This window comes from Cinclus cinclus, chromosome 16 (assembly GCF_963662255.1).
Source record: "Cinclus cinclus chromosome 16, bCinCin1.1, whole genome shotgun sequence".
NCBI lineage: Eukaryota > Metazoa > Chordata > Aves > Passeriformes > Cinclidae > Cinclus > Cinclus cinclus.
The window spans coordinates 7,645,504-7,669,056 of record NC_085061.1 but is presented as its reverse complement, the minus strand read 5'-3'; positions in this window follow the sequence as shown (position 1 = coordinate 7,669,056).

The window sequence follows — 23,553 nt, the reverse complement described above, 5'->3', positions numbered from 1 at the left end:
TTCCTGCAGGCTACAAATATCTGTATTAAATGCCAATCTAAAGTGTGGTATGTTTGATCTGGTAGGAACATGGATTTGGTAATATACTGCAGTGCCACTAATCATCTGAATAAACCCATGATTCTGCTATATATTCTCATATAATGAATAGTAAATATATTTCCATATGATTCTGTTGGAAAATAAGAACATCTTAAAATGCACTCAGCATTATGTGACACATCAGTGGTACAGAGGATGTTTCAACCTGTATTTCTGAAGTTATTCAGGTCTTGATTTCACAAAATCTTGTATGTGTGCAGAACATTATTCACAGCTTGCAGCAACCTGTGCAAAACCTTTTTATAGGTGGCACTTCTCCAGGAGTGACCTGGCTTCTGAAAAGTGATGTTTTTCCTTAACTTCTGGTTATTCCCCTCTCAGGGTGTTGGTTAAGTCTTGGTAAATAATATACCTGCTAGCTCCTGTTGAGAAAATACTTCCTCTCATTTTTACTGTGTTAGTGATGATTTGATCCCTGCCCTATGTTAACTGTGCTTCTGAAATGAAAAATGGAGAAAACACTTTTAGCTGTGCTGGGCAAGGAATAGTATGAACGGAGAGGAAAAGACTGGCCCAGAGCTTGGCACTGTGTGGAAGGGAGAATTTTCACCTCTAAAAGAAGCTGGTCTGGAGGAGTGAGGAGATGTCAGGTAGCAAAGGAACTCAAACAGTGGCTGCAGAACCTCCAGCCATTCCCTGCCATCAGCTGCAGGTGCCTTGTGGGCAGATGTTCATGGACACAGGTCTGAGACAGCAGCACCAGCTGGTCAGCCTGCAAGTCCAGGGTAAGTTCAAGGACATCCACCCTGCTGGTGAACCTCTGAAAGGAAAGCTTTCATTTAGGCAGAATAGAACAGGGTATGGAAATAATTTGGTGTGCAGTAGGAACAGGTTTTTTGCATAAATGTTTAATGTGTTTTTTTACGTATCAATTTTTAGAGAGAAGACGTTTTAGAATTCTATGTGCTTTTTGCCAGTAATAACTTTTCAGATAATTATTTACAAAATGCCATAAACCACCTCCAAAATCTGAGGAAGAGCAAGTACAGGAGAGCTGTCTAGAAAGGCAAAACTGTAGTGAAGCAGGCCCAACTCAGTCACTTAAAAGTTCATTGAAGCCTACAGTTATCTAATTTTGCAAAAAAACCAGAATCTCCTTGTTCATCTGACATTTCAGTACTTTATCTTCATTTTGTGGCTCAGGTGAGATTTTTCTAAACTTCACAAAACAGACACTTGATTCATCTTCTTTCTTCTGACTACAACCTAACTAAAATAATGTAAAAAATTGCCTTGGATCCATTTTACATATTAATTGGTAGTCATGGTTGATTCAAAAAGGAAGGGTAATAAAAAATTCTCTAAATTTTGGGCCTGTCCCTGGCCATGTAAACTGATCATCCTGTTTACTGTTATCCTCCCTTTTTGGCAAGACAGCATGCACTGTATCTGAATTGTATTCTAACTGAAAATTACACTGTGGCAAAATAAATAATTAGTCTTCTGTATTATTAAAGGCAGTGAAAGCAAAAAAGCAATGTTCATTCTAATGATAGTTCTAGCTAGAAGAGAGTAGGTAAAGTGATGGAAGGACATGAATTTTGTCATAATTTCGATTTAGAAATCAAAACTGGGAAGAGGGAGGGAGACATAGAAGAGGAAAGAATATGACAAAACGAATGGTGGAGTTTTGCCACCCTCTGTTTTTTTCAATTCATACCTGCAGCCCTACTGACTGAGTGATGATTTATAGCCTTACCAGCTGGATTTTAAATTCTTCTCACATTCCAGGGATTTCAGTATTCCCACATGACTGCACTGCATTAGAGCTGTAATAATGCTGCCATTTGCTATTAATTACCATCCTGCACTGTTTCAGTGATGTGGTAAGATTTGGTTTAGACTGTAACTGGACACCCTGGTTAATTACCTAGTGGGTTTAGTGGCCTGTGGGTGATGGTCAGGTGCCACTACCTTCCCAAAAATCACCTGTGATGGAAGGGGATCGGGCAGGGACACACACATTCCATGATTCCACACACAGCCAGCTCGAGGATGGACATGGGAGAGGTCTTTTGTGTGGAGTTCCAATGGGGTTTATTCCAACCACGCACCAACACGTCCAGGGACAAAAGACACAGAACATGGAGGGGTTTGGGTATAAATATGGGGGAAGAGCGGTGGAGCATGGGATCAGGGTCCAATGGGAGAAGGTGGGGCAAGGGGTCAGGGGAGCCAGGGGCAGAACACTGCAGCAAACTGGGGATCAGGGAAAGGAGAACATTCTAGGGAAAAGCCGTATAGGGGAGACGAGGGCGGTTTGGGCCAATGAGGACAACAGAACTGGAGTACATTAACATAATCCTGCAAAGGACTGTGGGGAGAAGCCTCTCATCTCCATGCCCTAAATGCCCCTCTGATAACTTAGGGCATTCCCTTCCAGGGGATGAAGACTGCTGTCTCTTGGACAGGTTCCAGGGCCTTCACAAGTAGAGGTGATGTATATTTTTGTACTGGTTTTGTTTTCTGATCTGGTATTGAGATATTCTCAAAGATTATCAACAGAATGTTTAGTGAGAGATTCTGTCCTTTAAAGACAACAGAGAAGATGAAAGGATGAATGGGCTATAGTAGCATCCTAAAGCTGTAAGAGCTGTGTAATTTATTACTATTTTTCTCTCCTGAGACACTGGTCCCATGTCACAAACAAAGCCTTTCTGTCCAGCACAGAATTTTTAATTTTTAAGGCCAGGGCTTAGGGGGTATTGCTATTTGCCAAGCTCTGCATACAAATCCATATCTGCCCTTCCAGTGTATCACAAGTGGACTCAACTATTGTGTTGAATGAGTCTTAAATTGTCTATTGGCATTTTTAGGTCAGCAATAACCTAGCTAGACTTATGACACTTCCAGTTATTTATCAATAAGTTTGGTACTGGCAGCATGCAACAACAGGGTGGCCTGTCTGCAGGCTCCTCTTTGCATTGCAGAGTTAATTACCCTAAAAGATTGTATCTGCCCCTTCCTGCTCTCATGAACTAAAGACACTCTGAAATTAAAACTTTCCTGTTTATACCTTTTGAGTAACTGTTGTCTTTGAATGAATAATGTGTATTAAAAACCCCTTCCTTAAATGACCTTCTAATTCACATACATACATGGATTTGTGCTACCACCTTTGTAAGGCATAAGATGCTTTTCCTGTGGAGGTTAGAGAAGGGAAGGTAAGAAAATGTGCAATTGAGAGTTAATGATATGAGTGACCCAGGTTTGAGGGTGTCCTTAAAACACAGAATAAAGCACAAAGATGATCTTGAAAGGGATCTATTGATATGAACTGCAGAGAGGAGACATAACAGGAAAATCTAAAGCAACAGCCAAAATATCACAGTCAACATTGCAGACTTTGAGGAAAGTGGCTTCTAATGAACCACAGAGATAATCACTGAGAATTATACTAAAAATTTATCCCAAGGGTTTAATTGTTTCTTGACAAAGAACTAAATTCTTTTATAAAACCAGCTGCATTTAAAAGTAATTATCATACTTTTCTTTATCATGGTATGTGATAAAATACCTGAGTCTTTAATCAAAACTGAGCATGATCCAGGTCACTGCTAACAGCAGCTCTTGCTTGCTCTGAAGTAGTCCCAAACTCCTTAGTGCTAATGCAATACTGATGTTAGAACTGGTGTGAAAAAAAGCTGTGTATGTCAGCTAGCTCTGAACATCTTTATGTTAAAGTTAGTTCACAAATGCCCAGTTCTGAATGCTTCTGAGTGCCTGTAATACAAATTGATTTAATTTAGGGTTTGATTTTTATTTATTTATTTCCCACTGGAAATGGGATCTGTGTACTCAGCAGATGCTCAGCTTCTGTCAGGAACTGAACTCTAATTAATTTTCTGTATGTATTCTCTGAGTGGTTTCCCAATGTGGATGAAGCTCTTGAATTTAAAAACACTTGTAAGATCAAAATATCTGAAAATGTGATTTTTAAATATCAGTTATTATACAAATCAGCACTAAGCTGAAAATAAAATTAGATTTTTCAAGAAAAAAGGGTTTGCAGTCATTCTCCAGATTTATGTTCCTTCACAAATCTGGACAAAATATCAGATATTTGCAGACTGGGTATTTAGGTAACAGATTTAGGTAACATTACCTAAATCCAGTAAATAGTTGATAAGCAGTAAACACACATCAACTGCTGATAGAACACTTGTTAATCTTCTGTTCTGACCTCAGATTAAAAAAAAAAAAAAAAAAAAAAAAAAGACCCCCAATTCCTTCAAATCATTGGGGCAAATTTATTGGAGAAAATGAATACAGGAAACATCTTGGAATCTCTCCCTGTATTTGTGGTCAAGTTCTGCCATCCTGCACAGCTGTGTCCTAGCTGTTATCCCCTGGGATCAGCTCAGTGTAAATGTCTGTGAAGAGCTTTGATCGAGGCTCCAGTTGCTCTTACCTCATTTGAAGTCCAAGCAGAAGCAGCAGGTTCTCCAAGCCCCCACAGCACTCAGCAGTCAGAGTGCTCAGTGCTACATTAGTACAGTTTTGGGGTCTCCTGTTTCTGTTTACTTAACAGATACCATTCCAAAGCAGGAAGTTTTATTTTGGATTGTTCACTGTGTCCTGGCTAGGTGAAACACATACTTTATAAAATATTTAGCCGAGGAAAATGTAACACTTGGCACCTCGTCCTAACAGGTACCTGTGTCCTAAATGACACATGGAACCAGGTAAAATGCAGAGTGAGTAGGAGCTTTTGCTATACTTGTGAATAAAAACACAAGTGTAGTGGGCATGAACACAAGTTGTGAAAGCAGACCCTCTCAAAAAGTCATTCAAGTGTCCAAAATAACGAAAATAAAAGAAAAAAAATCCAAGAGGCTGCAGTTTTTCTTATATACCTGATTTGCTGTCCTTTACTGAGGAAAAAACAACTAAAGGAGAACAGGCTGTGGGGAAAACAGACTGGCAAAGAGGGTGGTCAGTCCTCTTACTGCAGTCTGAGTTTTCCTGTCTTATTAAAGGTAATGAGCTTCTATGAGAAATGAACAACTACCAGAGAAGATTTTTGGAAGGGATAGAGAGGAAAGTCCCCAGTCTGCCCTCCTGATGTAGAGCAGGGGCAAGTACTGAGTGCTACCTACACACTGAATTCAGGAATCAATCAACTCGTGCACCATCTTTTTGTTGAAGTGCTGAAGAGACTGCCACCATTCCTTATTTGACAAAGCACATTAGCACACTGCTTCATTTCAGATGATGCAAATGGATTATTTCAGTCAACTGACTGGCTGGTGTGAGAGAGGAGTGTGGCTGTGTTATTCTCTGGTGATTTTCTGTGTCTCTATTTTATAGGTCCCTATATAATTCCCTACAATTAATTAATTTATCCTCTTTCTTCATTTTAAAAACACTTTGAAATTCTGAACATATGTGATATTTTTTTTAATAAGTCAGGCAACAGCTTTTAAATCTACTGAATTAAGAGACATATTTTGAAGAGATGCTACTGTTAGCCATGGAGTTGTTCTTTGTTACAGCATTTCCCAGTCAAGACATGAAGTCAGATTTTTGGAACTGGCAGCTGTGAGACCTCTAAAAACGTGCCTGACATGTAGCTATCTGCAGCTGCTGCTGTTTAGGATGGAAAGCAGGGAATGTCATCAGGAAAGCGGCAACAAAGAGGGAGCAAAATTCCCACCTAACTTCACTGTCCTTATTCCAGTCTTCATTAAATATATTAGGTATTATTTCTGTGGAGGAATTTGCAAACAATGAGCAGCTAAGTCCCTTTGACTCACAAATCCAAAATCAAAATAACTACAAACAACATTTGCAGTAGAGGTAAATATTAAATTAGATGCAGGGACATTACAACATCTGAGCTTCATTTGGACCTTCAAACTGACCTCTTGGCTTAGAAAAAGAAAAACACCACTTTCATACTGAAGTAATGAAAGCAGGAAATATTTAGATTTCATAGGAAGTATATCTATTTACTTACAGAGAAAGTGACTTACACTAATGACTTCTTAGAGAAGAACCTCTTACAATATTTCAGTAAACTTAGCTTATTCCCAGCACGCTAAGGACTCAACATGTTTCTGATACAATATTGAAGCTGGAGCTCACACAGCAAAGATAGGTTTGATCAGTTGGAAAGATGTCCTTAAAGTACATAATTCAATACAACATAAGCAGGGATGGGGACAAGGAAGCTACTTACTATAATGACATTGGCTGCCCTAAGAATTAAAACCAGAAGAGAGGGTTTAAAGCATCTCAGATATTAAAGGACTATTGAAGACCAGCTGTGATCAAGAGCACATCCTGATTTCTTGGTGTGATCTGTTCAGTAGCAGATACTGCAGCTGTGCAGCCAATGCCATTCTCCTCCACTGAGCTTGATGCTGGCTGATGACCTGCAGGACAGTAATTAATATCTAATTTTTATTAGCAAGGTTTGCATTCAACGTGGAAAAAGAAACATAGGTGTTCATTTAAAGGGATAAAAAATTCTCAAGGGTTTTTAAACTGCCTGGAATCAGCAGACATGTACCCCTTATTTTGAAAAGTTTACCCTACATCTGTTACGGTACAAACAAGACAAAAATAATGTCATCTCCCCTTAGACCCCCATTTCAGTTTCTCCCAAGGGTGTGTGGAAAGACACAGGTGTAGGAGAGGTGTCTGGAAGAAGGAGGATATTTCTGTGTCCAGAAAGCACAGAGGTGCTGGCACAGGAGGAAGTGGTGCTGCAGAGGTGAGCCCAGCCTCCCCCATGCCCTGGCAGGACCGTGTGAAGTTTTATCCTTTTTATCCATTGACAAAATCTTCACTTCACCACAGAGACTCGTGGCCTGTGTATGGTTTTCCTGGAGCTGTTCTGGGTGCCATACAAAGCTTGCTGGGAACTTGGCAGTGCGGCAAAACAGATGTCACCTGCAAGACTCTGTCAGTCCTAAATATTAGAAGTATCTTTTGAAATTGTCTTTGTAATTGCCCTGTTGTTGCATTGAACAGATGCACAGATTAGAATTGCTGAAGAGTCTCTTAAATAAGGTCAAAAAATGCACAACCAAAGAAAGAGGTTTAAAATCACTGAGACAGTTTTTAAAAGTAAGATAGAATTAGCTTGGAGCCCAATTCTTCAGTGGTATAGAGGCAGCACTCTGCTGATTGCAATGGACCTGACCCAGTCCAAAAAGCAGAAGCTGGTGCTTTAATGCAGCCTTGTTCTGGCCCACTGTGTGTGTGCCTGCAGCAAGTAATGCAACAGAGCCGTGCTGCAGGGCCAGTAAAGTGGCAGTCCCAACTCTGTGTGTTCAGCATCAGGTTCTGTGCTTTCATGGGAGAGGTGCTTTATATGAGGATTTGGGGATGATTTCCACTATGCTGAAAAGAGATTTTTTGTTTTTTTACATAGGGAAAGAGATGGTTAGTGAAACATTTCCAGAAGTAAAGTTGGTTATTGGGATGATATTCTGCCTCCACCCTGCAAGGAAAAGCTGTCTGGGGTTAATGGCAATGGGAATGAGTCAGCCGAGTTGCATCACATCAGCCAGCTGCTCTGAGAGAGGGAAAAGATGTGAGGTTTTATATATTGAATTTCAGTATATGCAGTGTTGCACAATTTATAGCATTCCCCTTCCTCTAAACGTGCCCTCTAAAGATATGTATCTTCCACATGGGAAGATTACTGCACAATTTGTTATAAGACCATGCATCTTGAAAGTGTCATATTGTAATATCTTGGGGTGTAAAAGTGTTCTTTATTTTGGATCACCCTTTGCTACTCAAAATAGACAAGTTAGCAGCTTGACAAAGAGAAGCTTTGGGGTTTTGTTTTTATGAACTTGCTGCCCAACACCTCACATGAAGCTGTTTATTTCTTTGGTCATAAAGCAAAGACTGTGGTGTAAAATGGCTTCTGGGCACATGTTGTGTGTAATGAAATCTTAATTTCTGGATTTATTCTTGGCTCATTATTCAAGGCTTGAATCTGATTCCTCAGATGTGGAAAATTCTCAGTGCTCTTCTTAAGACCCACAAAAGGTGACTTTCATGCGACATAAGACGTGTTTACTGTCTGCTTGCCCCATTCACAGTTTTGCCATTTTGCAAACACATTCTTTTCTCTAATTTCTGTTCCCCCTGAAACTATAGCATGAAAGTACATGATCTATTGTTTTTGATGCCTACTGTGCTCTGTAAACAGTGGTGGGAGGCAGAGTAGATGTGACCTTTCCAGGCTGCTAAGTAACTCTGTATGTTGCAGTATCCTGGAAACTTTAAAATGCTTCTAAATGTGAAGATCACAGCTCATTCACATCTCTAATGAGAGTGGGAGGTTTTTATGTCTTACTGTAATTGTTTTGGTCCTCAGCCTGCAAGCTGGATTACAGCAGGTGGCTGAAACACAAGGAAGCAGCCTGAGAAAATAAGCAACACTCAGTGGTTCTGATAGGTCTGGCCCATCGCAAAACCACTGGACCAAAGCTCCTTCAAGTCACACCAGCCTGCATCTGTGTGTTCTTGGGCTTCTCTTAGTTTGAGTGGGCTACAGAACTGCACTTCCTTGGAGTCTCCAGCACGTTTCTGACCCCAGTGCCAGTCTGTTAGCTCCTCCATACAGAAGTGGCTTCTAGGATGAATGCCTCATAGTCTGACTTTGCAGATGTTCCTCCCAGCACTGATTTTCCACTCCCATTGGGTTTATAGTTCACATCTCAAGGAGCAGGTGTTCAAATCATGCCAGGTTTTTAAGACTGTGCATTTAACACGATTTAAGACTGTGCTGTGCATTCAGCACCGTGAGCAGAGGGCTTTGGAAAGGAAAAGGGTTAAAATGAAGGTACCCTAAGACCCATTGCTAGCATTGAGTCTGCTGAAGGCCTGGCTGAGGCACTAAACACTGCTTTTATTTCTACTGACCAGGAGCCATTTGAGCACAGAAATGGGTTCTGTCCTGAGTTCAGAGTCAGTTTCTCTTCTCTCCCAGTCCTCCTGATCACTTGAAGCCCTGCTTAAATGCAGTGTGCTATCAATGTCCCAGACAAAGCAAAACCTCTGTGGGGAACTTTGGATCAGCAAAAGTAGTAGTCACATGTCTATGGAAACATCTGAATTTCTGGTTGCCTTCCAGTGCATTTCTGTAAATGGTTGATATTCTGCTTCAGAGCACATAAAAAATTTAAAGGATCACTACATGCTAAGTTAAAAAAAAATACAATGGAGTTCTGTGCACTCAGGGAAATTATTGAAGCAATAAAGAATAATGTGTTTGCAGATGAGGCTCAAGAAAAAGCAGTGCAGAGCAAATCAATAATGTCATACTTCTTGCCAGATTCCAAATACTTGTGGAAATAGCTATGGAGTGAGAGGGGAAAAGGTTTGTTTCAATCAATCATTCTTGTATAATGCAATATCACAGACCAAAGTAACTCACTTGCTAGGGACTTTAAGAGCTTGAAAAGCATTTAATCAAAAATGTTCAGGCATTGTTTATCTTGAAGACTCATTATAAAGGGAATATGTGGTGGATACAGGGCAGTGAGGCTGAACCAGCAAGGTCCTGAATGCTTTCCTTGCACATCCTCATGCAAACAGCTGGAAGCCTGATATTTTTTCAGAGCATCTCACTGCATGTTCAGCCTGTGAACACCCGTGAAAGAATGGGAGAAATGCCCAGCTGGGAGGACCTTGCTTTGTGTCGTAATGTTTCTAATGTAACTTTGCCCTGGAGTCCAGCTGTGACCCTTTCTCTTCTCTCTGCCAGTTGTTTCAAGTACTCAGGGCTAGGTGGCCCTGTCTTGGGTAATTTACAATTTAAGCAGTAAGTGTATGCTTGAAGTGGGTGACAGCTGTAATGAAATTAAATGCCCTGATCAGGAAACTTGTAGTGGAACTGAGAATTAAAAACAGAACTCACAAATCCGGGTGTCCTTTAGAGACAGGACCAAGCTAATGCAAACACACAAATTTTGGATTAGCATTTCTCCCCTGGACCTTGGTGTGATTGAGAGCAGCTCAGGTTAATGTGTTTAGGATCAGAAGAATATTACAGAGTGATAATTTGTGATAAAATAAACAGAGAGAAATACCAGAGCTGTCCCTATAGGATGGCCCAGGGAATGGTTCAGGAGAGACCTTGCAGATGCACAGATCTTCAGATGCAGAGCAACACACAGTGCTCTGAACTTAGGGCTGGTTTACTTAAATGATGCCCATTCTGAATGTGTCTGTGGAATCTCAATTCACCAGGTGTGAGGTAAAACTAGCTTTTGTAGTTTTCCTGTTTGTTTAAATAATTTTTCCTTTAAAAAAAACCCCAACAAAACAAAAACAGAAAAACCAGAGAAACATGGTAACGTGATCTTTGTCTTCCACTGTACCTAACAATGTAAGAGAAATTATGGTTTCTGTGGTACACACTCCCTGAAGCAGCTTGTATTGATCAGAGAATGTGATATTCCCCCCCCCCCCTTTTTTTTTATGGAAAGGCACAAATTCTAATTTCATCAGTTTTCATGTTTTGAAATACAGGTTAATTCTGATGTGGAGCAATATGAACCCCTTTTTTTTTATGTGAATTGCCAGAATTTGTATTTTCAGAATGAAAGTCTATTTTTCTGTTGAACACCAAGATGCATGTGCTCTCTCACTTGCCCTCTAACTCACACACAGAGATTCACAAACTTAGCTCATTTTTCATCCCAGATATCCCTGGCTTGGTCAGAGCAGGGAACTGAAATGGTGCCTCCCTTCATTCTATGATACAGACATCTCACTCTATTTTTTTTTTTTTAAAACAAAACCTCAAACCAATTCATTGCCACAAAAGATTTAATAACAGAGTAGACTTCTACAAGATCCAATTAAACCAGAAATCTTTTGATGGCTGTAGTCAGACTGTGTTGCTGTTCTCTTGAAGGTCATCTAAAGGCTTGAAGCACTCCGGCTTTTGGAATGAAAACTGTCATCTTTATTCATTTTGAGTAATAGTGGAAGGAACTAGAATTATAAATTGAAATTCAGTTCTTCCTCCTTCAGCTACTAAATCAGAAAAAGTTGTATAAAATTAGATCCATATTCTGATTACTCAGAATAGAAATTTCAGTCTCTCATAAGGCAGGTCAAACAATGCCCAGAAAGTTTCCCCTCCTTTACTTAGGCCATTAGAGAATTAAATTGATTGCATCATTTTCAGCATCATTTCACAACAGTCAATAGTCCATCTTCCAAATTGCATCAGTGCCTCGTACCATAGTACCCATATGGAAAACAGAGCAGCTGCCCCTTCCTGATACACAAAGCATTTAAAATTGTCCTACAGAAAATTATTCAAACAAGACAGTAAAATGGCATCTATTTACCATCTCTTTTCTCCTGCAAATTGATTGTTCTGCAAGAATAAAATTATTTGTTCTTTTTTTTTTTCTTCCCCTGCGTGCCTAAATTCACCATTATGTGAAGAAGTTGAGATCAAAAGAAGATAGGGATAGTAGCTGTGCTGTCATGGTCAGAAGCAGTAACTGAATAAAGCAAAGTCAAGAAGTCAGCTTAGAGACTTGGAGGAATCAATGCTGACGACGTGCTGTCCTGTTGAACTGTGTGTCTTCTTACCTGGAGGTTTATTTTGTGGTGGAAAAGGGAAGAATGGCCAGCTGGGCTGGTGTGTGCCTTGGGAGTGAAGCAGGAAAGGCAGCAGCAACTGGAAAAGAGTTTCATGCTTCTGGAGGGTTTTTTTCCTCCCAAGTTATGGTGCTTTTTAAATAACTGCTCCACAAGGGCCAGGTGTTGTGTTGAGGGAACAAGCTGGAGTCTGCAGTGCAGGGCATTTCAGTTGCTTGGCCCACAGCTCTGCAAGTGTTGCTGCAGCACTTGGTGCAAGCAGCTCAGAGTAACGAACCCAGTAAAAAAAAAATAACTTTTCTGCTGGCTTATGGCTTGAGGGCCTCCTGAGCAGGGAATTTTCCTTTCCAAGTAGATCTATGGGATTTTCCAAAGCAGTGCAAAAGAAAAGCTGTTCACATCTGCTGACTGAAGACGAGATGATGCCTATGGTAAGGTGAAACTGCTAGCAGTGTGTTTATCTGATCAGATGTGATTGACAGGATTTTTAACAGAAATAGAAAGCAAATGAAAAAAATTGCAGCTTGTGGTTCTGCTTTCAGTATTTCTTCCATGTTAAGCTTCAAAAACATTGAGAAATATGTGGCAGAGTTTGCTTATATCTGTTCTGTTTGGTTCCTTTCACTTTTCTCTTTTTCCCCAACAGAAATTATAGCATTTGCTTTTATTTATTTTTTTTCTGTAGCAAGACAGAGGGTTATAGTGGCATGAAAGTGTTGGGCAACCATAGTTTACCTCTTACTTTGATTTGTTGTTGTGGTATTACAGGAACACCTGGCATGGCATTACAGAAATTTATCTAACATCACCCATTTTTCTTGGAGCCATGGCTTGGTGGTAAGCTGGCAAAATGAGAAACAGTTCTTTCTTTTTCATCCCAGGTGAAGAGGTATTGAAGCACTTTCTGTTTCTTCAGGTCTAAGTTATTCAGACCTCCAGCCCTGGGCAATGATTTGTTCAGGTTGCTGCCTGGAAGACAAAGTCTCCTGGTTCCTTAGAGCCAGGATTCACTATTGCCTCGTGTGAAAGTTAGGGACAGAGTTCAGGTTCAAGACTAGAGCTGATGAACTTTTCCCACCCAAAATGCATACATTTAGACAGCACAGTATCATTCCTGCCTGTGATTACCATGTGTAAGTAAAGTCCTCACTCCATAGAAACCTCTGGGGATGCTGATTAAAATCCTCCTGCTAGACCAGCTGGCTGCAGTCACCACATTATTTTGATCCAGACCACTGTAGCAGGCTGGTAGCAGAAAATCCCTTTGGGGACTGAGGTTTGAATAAGGAAAAATAGAATTCTTTATTTAGAAAAGTCTGATAGTGTATTAACCTGCCAGTTTAGAAAGTACCCATCCCACTGTGAATGTTAACATGACCTTTACGAGGGGGCAGGAACTGTCAGGGACCATTTTATATGTGAAAAAATCTGCTTCTGCAAGTACTATCATGTTAAATTGTAGGACTACCATTTGAAGTGATACAGGAAGGGGAGAGGAGTACTCTGCTTGACTGAGAAAACCATCATGAGGTCAGGCATGAGGTCAACCTTATTTCTGATAAAGTTGCTTGTAACAACTGAAAACACGTAACTTCAATTTTTCTGGGAGTTAATAAAACAGCCAGAGAACAGTTCTCTCAGAGGTACAAAGCTGGTGACCATACTCATTTTCCTACCTAACCTCTCATTTTTCCAAAGGCACAGCTAGGCTCACACAGAACTGTTTCTGTATCATCTGACTGGGACAAATATGTTATTCCAGATTTTTATCACCTTATATCAGTGGATGAAGTTGGTTCCTCTCAGAAAATATGAGGGGGTTTTTTCCCTGCATATTTGACTGAAGCTGACAGTGGCTGGTACTTCACATTTACCAGCAAGTGGAATATATCAAAGGCCAGATGTGGGAAATGAGAGATGTGATGTGCCTGGGAGCGTACTGTGTGTTTTTGATATCAGAGGTTCCCTGCATATGGGATATTATGTGGTAGTTGTACCCATAGGGTTTGTTCCAAAGACCTGCAGAGACTTGATCAGAGGCTTTGCAGAGCTGAGAGCAGCTATTGTGGTTCAACCCTAAACAGAAACTCATCCCTGTGCAGCTGCTCACTCCTGCTAGTGGGACTGGGGAGAGAATCAGAAAGGGAAAAGTGAGAAAACTTGCGGGCTGAGATAAAGACAGCTCAGCCTAATAGATAAAGCAAAAGTCACACACTCAAGCAAACCAACACAAGGAGTTCATCCATCCCTGCCCAAGGGCAGGCAGGTGTTTGGCCATCCCAGGAAAGCAGGGCTCCCCCACATGTAATGGTGACTTAGGAAGACAAATGCCATTAATGCAAACATTCTCCCCTTCCTTCTTCTTTCCCCAGCTTTATACACTGAGCATGATACCATATTGTCTGGAATATCTCTTGGGTCAGTTGGGGTCCTGCACTCCCAGCCTCTCTGCTGGTGAGATGGGTTGAGGAACACAAAACTTAGCTCTGTGTAAGCACTGCTCAGATATGATGATAACATCTCTGCACCGTCAGCTGTCTCCAGCACAAATTCAAGACATACAGATACTGTGAAGAGAATTAACTGCACCCTGGCCAATAGCAGCACAGCAACTGAGCATCCTTTGGCCCTAGAAAACCTGGAGATCACAACTGTGTTAAGTGTCAGTGGGTAAAGAAATCAATTCGGGTTTTAATGCTCCCATCCCACAGATGCAAAGCAATAGGCTACAGGCTTGGAAGGATTTGCTTTTTCCTGACCTAAGTGAGCTGTCAGCCAGAGGCAGGCAAAGTATCTATGGGTTTACTGTGACCAGCAGCCTGAATGCCTCACACACTGATGGTGTGTTAATACCATGAGCCTTCTGCTCCTAGGCTGTTGTTTCAAATTGTAAAAGCTTTCTGGACTGCATTCTGTGCGCTGCTGAGGTCTGGTTGAGAACAGAGTCAGAAACACATTGGAAAGTGTAAATTATGTGGCATCTTGCAAAAACTGCTGTGACCTCAGCAAGGGTCTTCATGGCTCTCCAGATGAATTTATCTACTCCCCCAAAATAAACAGTGTGAGATTATCTGTCATGCTAAACTCCCCTAAGAAGCAGGTGGAGAGATTATATCATGTATCACTGTCAGCAGTGTCATGCCCCTAAAAAGGTGAAAGTTTTGCATCTTCTTGCTGATATTATCAACCTTTACCTTAACATTAGAATTACCATTATTTCCTAAAAATACATTTGTATTGACCAGTAGAAACATTTACCATTTGCAGACCTACATATTCAAATACATTTTCTTGCGTATTGTTACTTTACTCCACTTCACTGCACTTCCCTTTAATAGTATTCCCAAAGTCTCTTTCTGAAATTATAAGACGTAGGCTGCTTGCTCCAGGAGGTGTTCTCTGAAAATTGGCTGCTTTGCATCTCTAAATCTGCCAACTAGCAGAGTTCATGTGGTTCTTCCTTTAGGTTTTGTTGTATTGTGGTTCATCCTTTAAACAGCTTCTTTATATTTAAGAACACATAAAGACATACCCTTGCAGTGAGTTTTTCATCTTAACTCAGAAAAGCATTGCAGCCTTCTTGCTATGTTTTTATACATTTAAATGAAAATTGGTGTTCTCTGCTATAGCACAGCTGCATTAGCTGGTCAGTTATATGATCTTTTGATAGGTTTATTGGGAGGAAGGGAGTTCTGGTTGTGGCCTTCCTTATGCTGGGCTCACTAGGAGCAACAGTTAATGTGATAGCTGGTGTGTGTAATATAGTACCTTCACTGTTATGTCTGTTAAAGAGGGAATGTTGGACTCGAGCTATGCCATAGCCACGTGTAGCTTTCTGTGCATCCCTCTTGCTGTGCTGTTCATCTGCAAAACCTGTACCATCCAAAAGGGGCAAAGGTACTACTGATGAAGGACTATCAATAGATGCTCTTATTTCTGTTAATTGCTGTTACATTCCTTGCCTGTAATAGAATTATTTCACTACTACTGTTGTTATGTTATGTTGTTATCTCTCTTTCTTCTTGGATTCAATTTTGGCAGGGAAATGCTGACTGTGCAGTGCCTATATGACACATATGGCAGATATAGCCAGTGCTTGGGAATGTGATAATACACATTTTGTTTCAGAGTACAGGAATTATATTTTTAGAATTTATTCTGAAAAATAATGGATTTGCAGATCTACTACACAATTCGGTAACGTAAGTTTATGCTGAAGGTGTTGACCTGAACACCAGTCTGAAATTCTGTGTGGCTTTCTCAGCTGCCCTTTAACTTTTGCAATGATGGAACAGCTCCCTGGGGCCAAATGCTGTTTGCACTTTTGTCCCTCACCCTAAAAGTCACAAGGGCTGCTCAGAAATCAGAGTAGAAACAGTAATGAAAAATGTACTTGCTTTCCCAAAGCTGGAAAACTCTCTGTCCCTCTGTTGCCATGGTAACACCTCCATCCACATTCCTTCATCACTGCTCCCTATTACCTTGCTCTACTACTGTCTCAAAGCAATCATTGTCTTTTCCTATCCCTGTGCTGAAGCAAGGAGAAAAAATATGTAGAAAGGAGCAGCCTTAAATACACAGAGGCAGGTTCATTCTGGATACAAAACCATCAGTGATTAGCCCTGAGGACAGGACAGTCAGCAAATGAAGAATAAGTTGTTGATTTGAAAGTGCAGCTCTGATTCTCATCAAGTAATACATTGTATAACTTTTACATTGATGGCCTACACATCATTCTGGGGCATAGCTACTGCTACTCATGTCCCTGAAATTTGGGGTTGTTTGGGAAAGTGATTTCCTGGGATTTCTCTGCCTGGGTTATGATTGACCACCTGGCCAAGCTAAAGAGTTTGTGACAGAAGCAGCTCAGCTCAAGACTGTAGAAACAACTGTGGAAGGGGTTAAGATGAAATTCCACTTCACAGGGGCTCTATTCCTCAAAGTGGTGCCCTATAATTTCATTGAAATGGGCTGGACCTGTATGGTTGAAGCTTCAGTTTGTATCTGGTGATCTGCCTGGAAAACTTTCCTTGTGGGAACTATTTATGCCACCCAAATTAGTGTGTGCATGCTAGTTCCCTAAGTAAAATGACTTTTACAGGGGTATGATCTTCATACAGGCCTGTACCTCTGCTTTTGGTGCAACTGGCTAGAAGTGAAATGTTTTTGGCATGCTCGTGGCCCATGCAAACGAAGTGTGGGCTATGGCTTATTTTGATGCAAAGATTATCCCACATGATTACAAAGTTCTGTACGGTTATCTACCTTTAATTAGAAACACTGAACATTATCTATTGCGAAGTGGATAATTACAGTACTTCTAAAACCCACTTGTCGGTGTCTTCTGGAATGAGAATGAGGGCTGTTCTCCCATTCCTGAGATGAACATTTTACCTCTCATGGCTTGAGTCAAGGATACTGCTGCCATGGGGTGTCATAATCTCTCAGCTGTACCTGGTGTTTATCCTGACAACATGACAATGCTGTACTTGATTGTACTTGGAATATAACCCAGCACAGCCTCATGTAACATTTCCACTGTGCATACTGCACAATTTTAATGGAAACTTCACAATCAGAAGAATTTCAGGGAGCTGGTTTTATATCCTGTTGACAGTTTTCACTTCAGGTTTAGCTGAAATGTTCTCTGCTGTCTGTCACTTTTCTGGGGTTCAATAAAACTGCACTAAAACTGTTTTCCCAAAGTAGAGTCTTTCTAAATCAAGCCAAAATAATTCCATAGTGGTATCCAGAGGCTCTTCTCAGCAATGGTGGAGGGAGGTTTGCATTGATACCTGGTCTTGTATGTGTGAAGTACAACAGGGCTGTATCTGGGACTGAATGCAGAAGTTACCAGCAGCTGAGCTTCTCTCCTCTTATAAAACCATTTCTTTCTTTTCTCCTTCAGCTCTTCTTCACTATCTTCTTCAGACACTTCTTTGTATCTCCTCTCACGACCTTTAGCTGTCCTGTCCTACCTGCCACTTGTCTCTTTCCTGTGGTAGTCCCATATTTGGTCAGTGGCTTGGTGTCTCACCAGACCCATGGCATCTCTTCATTCCACAAATATCCCTCCCCTTTCTCACTCTCTGCTCCAGGCGCTGTTTTCCCTCCCAAACTCTCCATCATCCTTCGGCGCTGCCGGTGCCGCTCCCGGGGCCGGGGCGCGCCCGGGGTCCCGAGCCGGGCTGGGATGCCCGGACACCCCGGCAGGTGGCGGTGGAGCCGTGGGAATTCTGCTGGAATCGTGACCCGGCTCCCGGGAATCCAATCCCGCCTCGTTCCCCGCTCAGCTCCCGGAGCCCCTCTCGGAACCCAAAGGCTGCGCTGGGCGGCTCTGCTGGCGCTGCCTTGGACAGCGTGACCGCCGTAAACTCCTGCTGCTCGCCGCTCAGTGCTGTTTTCCTAAGACACACGGCCTTCTCTCGCATCTCTGACCCTATGATTTAATATGTTGTCCTGCTAGGTTCGGATAAATTAGTAGGAAGAAGGCTCTGGGGTCAGCCTTTTGCGTGTTCATGTGCTCTCAGTGTAAATGAGAATTTGTTCAGTTTGAAAAAAAACGCAGTGGCTCTTGATTGGGAGAGAAGATTGCAGGTCGCAAAATTTCAAAATGGAGAGATTCGTTTATGACAAGGGATGTTCTTCCCACATGTTGCAAATTATGTTCACTTTCTCCAATGACAGTTCCATAGAAGACCATCTTTCTTGTCTAGTATGAAGTCCTTTGGTCGCTGGGGGAGCACATCCTTCAAATTTCCACATCAGTGTGTTCTCTGAGGAAATTGTCTTAAGAATTCTAACAATTCAAGCAGCATCTTAGTTGAAGGGTTTCAAGTAGAAAAGCACACAGACAAAATTGCAGAAAAGACTGTCAATTAAGTGGACATTAAAAGGTGTCCAGTCTCTTCTTTCAATGAGTCTTAATAAAGGATTGCATGGAAATTATTAAGGAATAGAACAAAAATAGTTTAGACCAGACTATGTATTTGATGCCAGTTAGAAAGCTGTTACACTGCACACTTGGCTTTTACAAAGACTGTAATTGCCACCCTTAAACCAAGTATTCCCAGAGGCAGCTGATGCTGTGCAGCCAGGCTAAAACAGTGGTACAGATTTTTGCTCAGACTCTTCCAAGCAGATGTGATTTCTAGGCAAATTCCTTGGTCTGTTGAAGTTACTAGACTTTGGCCAAGAGCTGTTTAAGAAAAGGATCAGGGCATGTGTAAAAGGGTGGTATTTCTTCTCACTCAGCGAATGTCAGGGCTTTGGAGGCAAGGAGAGTGAGGCAAGGAAGGCAGAGACCCACCAGTGTCAGACTAAGTGAAGGGAAATGATTGTTAAATAGTTTTTATGGATCCTTTCATCTGTTACTGGTCTAAAAGAACTGTTTTTCTGGCAACCCTTGTTGATGTGCCCTGGCACATGGAGGCTGGAGGGAATCCTTTCCCAGGCTGCTGTCTTAGCTCAGGACTCTGTTAGCATGTGGTGTGGGTGCTAAGAAATAACCAGCATCTTCTCAAAAATGACAAGGCCAGAGGAGGAAAATTTAGGCGAATTCCCAGATGACTTTAGTCTATAAAATACAAGCTTTGAAAAACTCAGGCTTCAGCCATGATGTTCACATACATCCTTAGCTTCTGCTGAGTAGTTATGACTCTACTTATGTTATACTTGGCAAGAAGGCAGCATTTGTTCAAGGAGGCTCTTGCCAGCTGCGCTGGAGAAAGTGCTTTCAACAGGATTCCAATTAAATGCCTTATTAATATTTATTATTCACTGGTTGCAGTTATTGGTAACATGCACTTGCCCAGGAGAGCTCAAATGAATTGCAGCACGGTATTTCTTCTTGGGGAGGGGGGGGAAATAATTCTTTATCTGTTTGTATTCACTGTGTGGTGTTTAAGTGGTGATGCAGGTCCAGTATGTGAATAGTGAGGGGTGCTGTAAATTCCCCACACAGGAGCTGGTGTGGAGCAGCTGGCAGGCTGTGGTGAAAAGGCAGCCATTGCATGTTTGTTCAGCAGCAAGAGGAGTGGGCAGCACTACTGGCACAGCTTTAGCTCTGTCAATGTTTCACAGAAAGCAAATATTTCCAAGGTGATTCTCAGAAACTGCAAACTGAGGGCACATTGGGCAATGTGTAACCCCACTGATGCAGGGCTGCACCAGGAGGAACAGCTGCCTGCTCCAAAACCAGTGACAGAGCTTCATTTGGCTTGGCCCTTCAGTTGTGTCATTTCCCAGATGTGTTGAATCAAGTCTGAGACGTGAGCAGTGAGATGCTCCTGGAAGCCCTCTGAGCTGGACACAAGCTTCAGTGAATGACTGACAGCTTGTGTGAGACTCCTGATGCACAGCTACAGCAGCGTGGCCACAAGCCCAGGGGACAAAAGGGTTTAAAGCTTTTCCCACGGCAAAGTTTCAAACGAACACACGCTCCTTTCCCCTGTCACAACTGATTATACCAAGGATGGCTTTCAAATATCTGAGCTGAGTAATTTCCACCAGTCCAACTCCAGTTAACAGAAGAGCACGTTTTTACAAACGTGTGAGTTGTTCCTTTTTGTCAATATAGCTGCATTAAATCATTGTGACCTTAGAGCAAACTCTCCTCTCTTCACTATCAGGAGTGTGAGAGAAAGGAATGACAATTGTCAAACGTCTAGCTAGTTTGACAATGCAATTCTCTGAAATGAAATGCCTGAAATACTGGCTTTAGACCCCTCTCTCATTCTCCCATCAGTCTTCAGGCATATAGCACACATCTGCTTCTACCAACAGGAGTTTCTGACCTCCCAGCCAGACCTTTTGATTTATATCAATTATGCCACCACCACACATCAAAGGGATTTTTTTTGAACAGTCACTGCATTTGCTTTGTGTTTGTATTAATCCCTTTTAATATATTGTTGTTATGCTAATTCCAGCTGAAAGCAATTCTGGGGAAATTAAGCTAGGGTTAGTCTGTTGCAAAGAGGAAAATAATTATTATGGTTCTCATTAAAATTGATTTTTTTTTTCCTTGTTCATCTGAGCATCTGTGAATGATTGTCAATTCTGAACAATATTTTTCTTCTCCAGGATTTAGGAATAGAACTTAATGAGATGGATTTCTATCTGCAAGGTGCTCAAAGCTTGTATTTTAAGGCAGAATAGGCCATCATTGAATAAAAAACACAAGTCAGCATTTCTTGGGGATGGTTCAAGTTTATCCCTTTTTTGTATTATATTTTATGATGCATTTTATAAATAAGATTCCTGGCTGAGGGTGTTGCTTCTGCTGCTCCGTATTGATAACCAAATCATGTTGGCAGTGTAGATTAAAGCAGCTCACTGCTGGTATGCATTCCTATCTCTTTACTTAGTCCTGTCTGTCTTAATTGATAGGCCTTATTTATGTGCATGAGGAGATCATTCATGTGAGTGAGGCATTCAAAATATTAGTATTCATTTACAGAAACAAGTTTGGCTAATAAATATTGATTTTTAATTTTTTTTATGGTTTTAAGTAATATTTAGAATGTCTGAGCACGGTTATAATGAGGTAGTTTTAAGAATGAAACAGATTCACTTCATGTTTGGACTAAAATAAAAGAAGCACTGTTTGACTTAGCAAAGCTTGAGGAAGTAATTGCATTTCACACACTTAGGGCTCAATTCTCCTTGTGACACTTCTAAATTTTTGTTCCAGGAATATACTCTGTAGCTGAACTTGGGTCAGAGGGAGAATGAGGCAATGTTCCAGGACACTTGTTTGGCACCGTGGGCTCCTTCTGCCATAGCTGAGACTTGAAGGAGCTCAGTCAGTAAGAAGGCAGAATTTTGACCGAAGAAGAGATGTGATTCAGGCAGGCTTTTAGCACATGTTTTATGAAGTGGATTTGCAACTCTTGTCATGTGTCAGGGCATGGCATGTGAGTCTGAATTTAGCCCCTTGTCTTGATACCACATCTGAGAGTGGCTGGAACAGAAATGAAAACATCATTTGCTGAGACGTCACATGTTTTCATTAAAATGTAATCTTGCACCTCATAATAGGATAGATACCAATTTCAGGACTGAGCCTTGTATACAGTGGGTAGACACCGTGAAAATTATTTTTTTTCATTATCTTGAATGGCAAACCCATCTGCTAGATACAGACTGGTGCTGAACCTAGCTTGCTCTATTTTTCTGGAAGGAAACTAATTAAAAGATAATAGCTTCAGTGTTTTATAGTTGTTCAAAATGTACTGGTGGCATTGCTTGCCATTCAGATTTCATCATGTTGCAAGCAGCAAAGGGAAAGCACAGCGACACTTCCCTCTCTTTGGGATTCAGTTTGTCCCATTCTCTTCCTAATCTGATCTCCCAGGATATCAAATGAAGGCTTGTGTGTGTTAATGAATTCCCAATGTGAAATGAAAGTCAAATGAAACCCAATATCCAGCAGTGATCAGATTTACTTTTCCCGAGATCCCACTGGGAGCGTCCCAGAGAACTTGTGTATGATATCCAAAGGAGAACTGATTTCAGTGTGTGAGAGGCAGTTTTGGTACACCTCAGTGGGCAAATTGACAAGTAAGTCATTAACTTCTGTGGTATTAATAAATGAATCCCTTTTAACAAGGACTTCCTGATCAGTGCAACCCACACTGTCCAGCTGGGCTTCCACCCACAGCAAACTTAGCTTCAGCTCTTTAAAACTGTCCCATCTTTTCCTCATGCCATCATGTTCAGTGACAGTACGATTTGGTTTCTACTGTATTGCAGTTCTATCAAAAATTTTCTCTGTACCAAAAGCATGAGAATTAAACTTTACTTGGCATCTTCAAAGAAGACTTTTATTTAAAATAGTAATAACTTGGCTGTGGTTCCCATCTCTCACCTCTACCATGCCGACTTTGAAGCTGTAGTTTTCCTGTGAAGCTTTCAGCTCCTCGTCCCATGTAGGTGATATTTCTGTCAGAAAACCTGAATGTGTGGAGCCCATCTGGCCCCTGGTCTTCATCAATTTCAGACAGTCTCAGTAAACTGCTCAAAAAACCAGGTCCAAGACCTGCAAAACCCAGGTGGATTGTGTATAGGAATGATGGTCTAGCTCTGAACATGCTTCCACAAGAATCCTCTTCCATTAAGTGGCCTTCACTGCAGTCCCAATAGACAGCAACCCCAGCAGAGATTAAACTGTGCCCATGGGGAATCAACACAAACTGGTTTACATTCTGCATCTCCTCGTTGCCTCCTCGTCAGTGAAGACCAGCTGACAGCCTCCTGAGGTGTGGTGCATGTGGAGTCCTATTTATTTGTAAGAACTGCGAAGTAAAGAAGTTTATAATTCACCTTAAATCTTGAAATGTGCTTATTTAATAACTTGCTGCAACCTGGATAGCAAACAAGCCGCCTGTCATGAACTGCACTTTTTAGCAAACCATCATAAAATGTAGGAGGCCCAGTACTTTAAAACTGTCCCTCTCTTGTAGACTGCTGTGACAGGTGAGGGTTAGGAGGTCTCCATGCTTTCTCTCGGTTCTGTATTCTTCACTGTAGTGATGGAGCCTTCTTCCTTTTCTAAGTTTTCCCCATTTTTTCCCCTGCTTACATAAGAAATTATTATTGGCATTAACAATTTGAAACAGAGATTTTGAACACCTGTTTCTGAAATGAAATTCTGATAAGTGTTCTTCCTTCTCTAATTGTGTAGGAAAAGGTGTCAAAATTTCAGAATTATTTCTGCTTTATCTGGTCCTTGCAGGAAGAAATTACTATTGCCCAGCAGTTTCACCTGTCTCATTTCTTTAACATGTGAGGGGTGGTTAAGGGACCTCACAAAACTAAAATGTGAGTCATATTTCTGACTTTGTGTGCTAGCTACAGTGT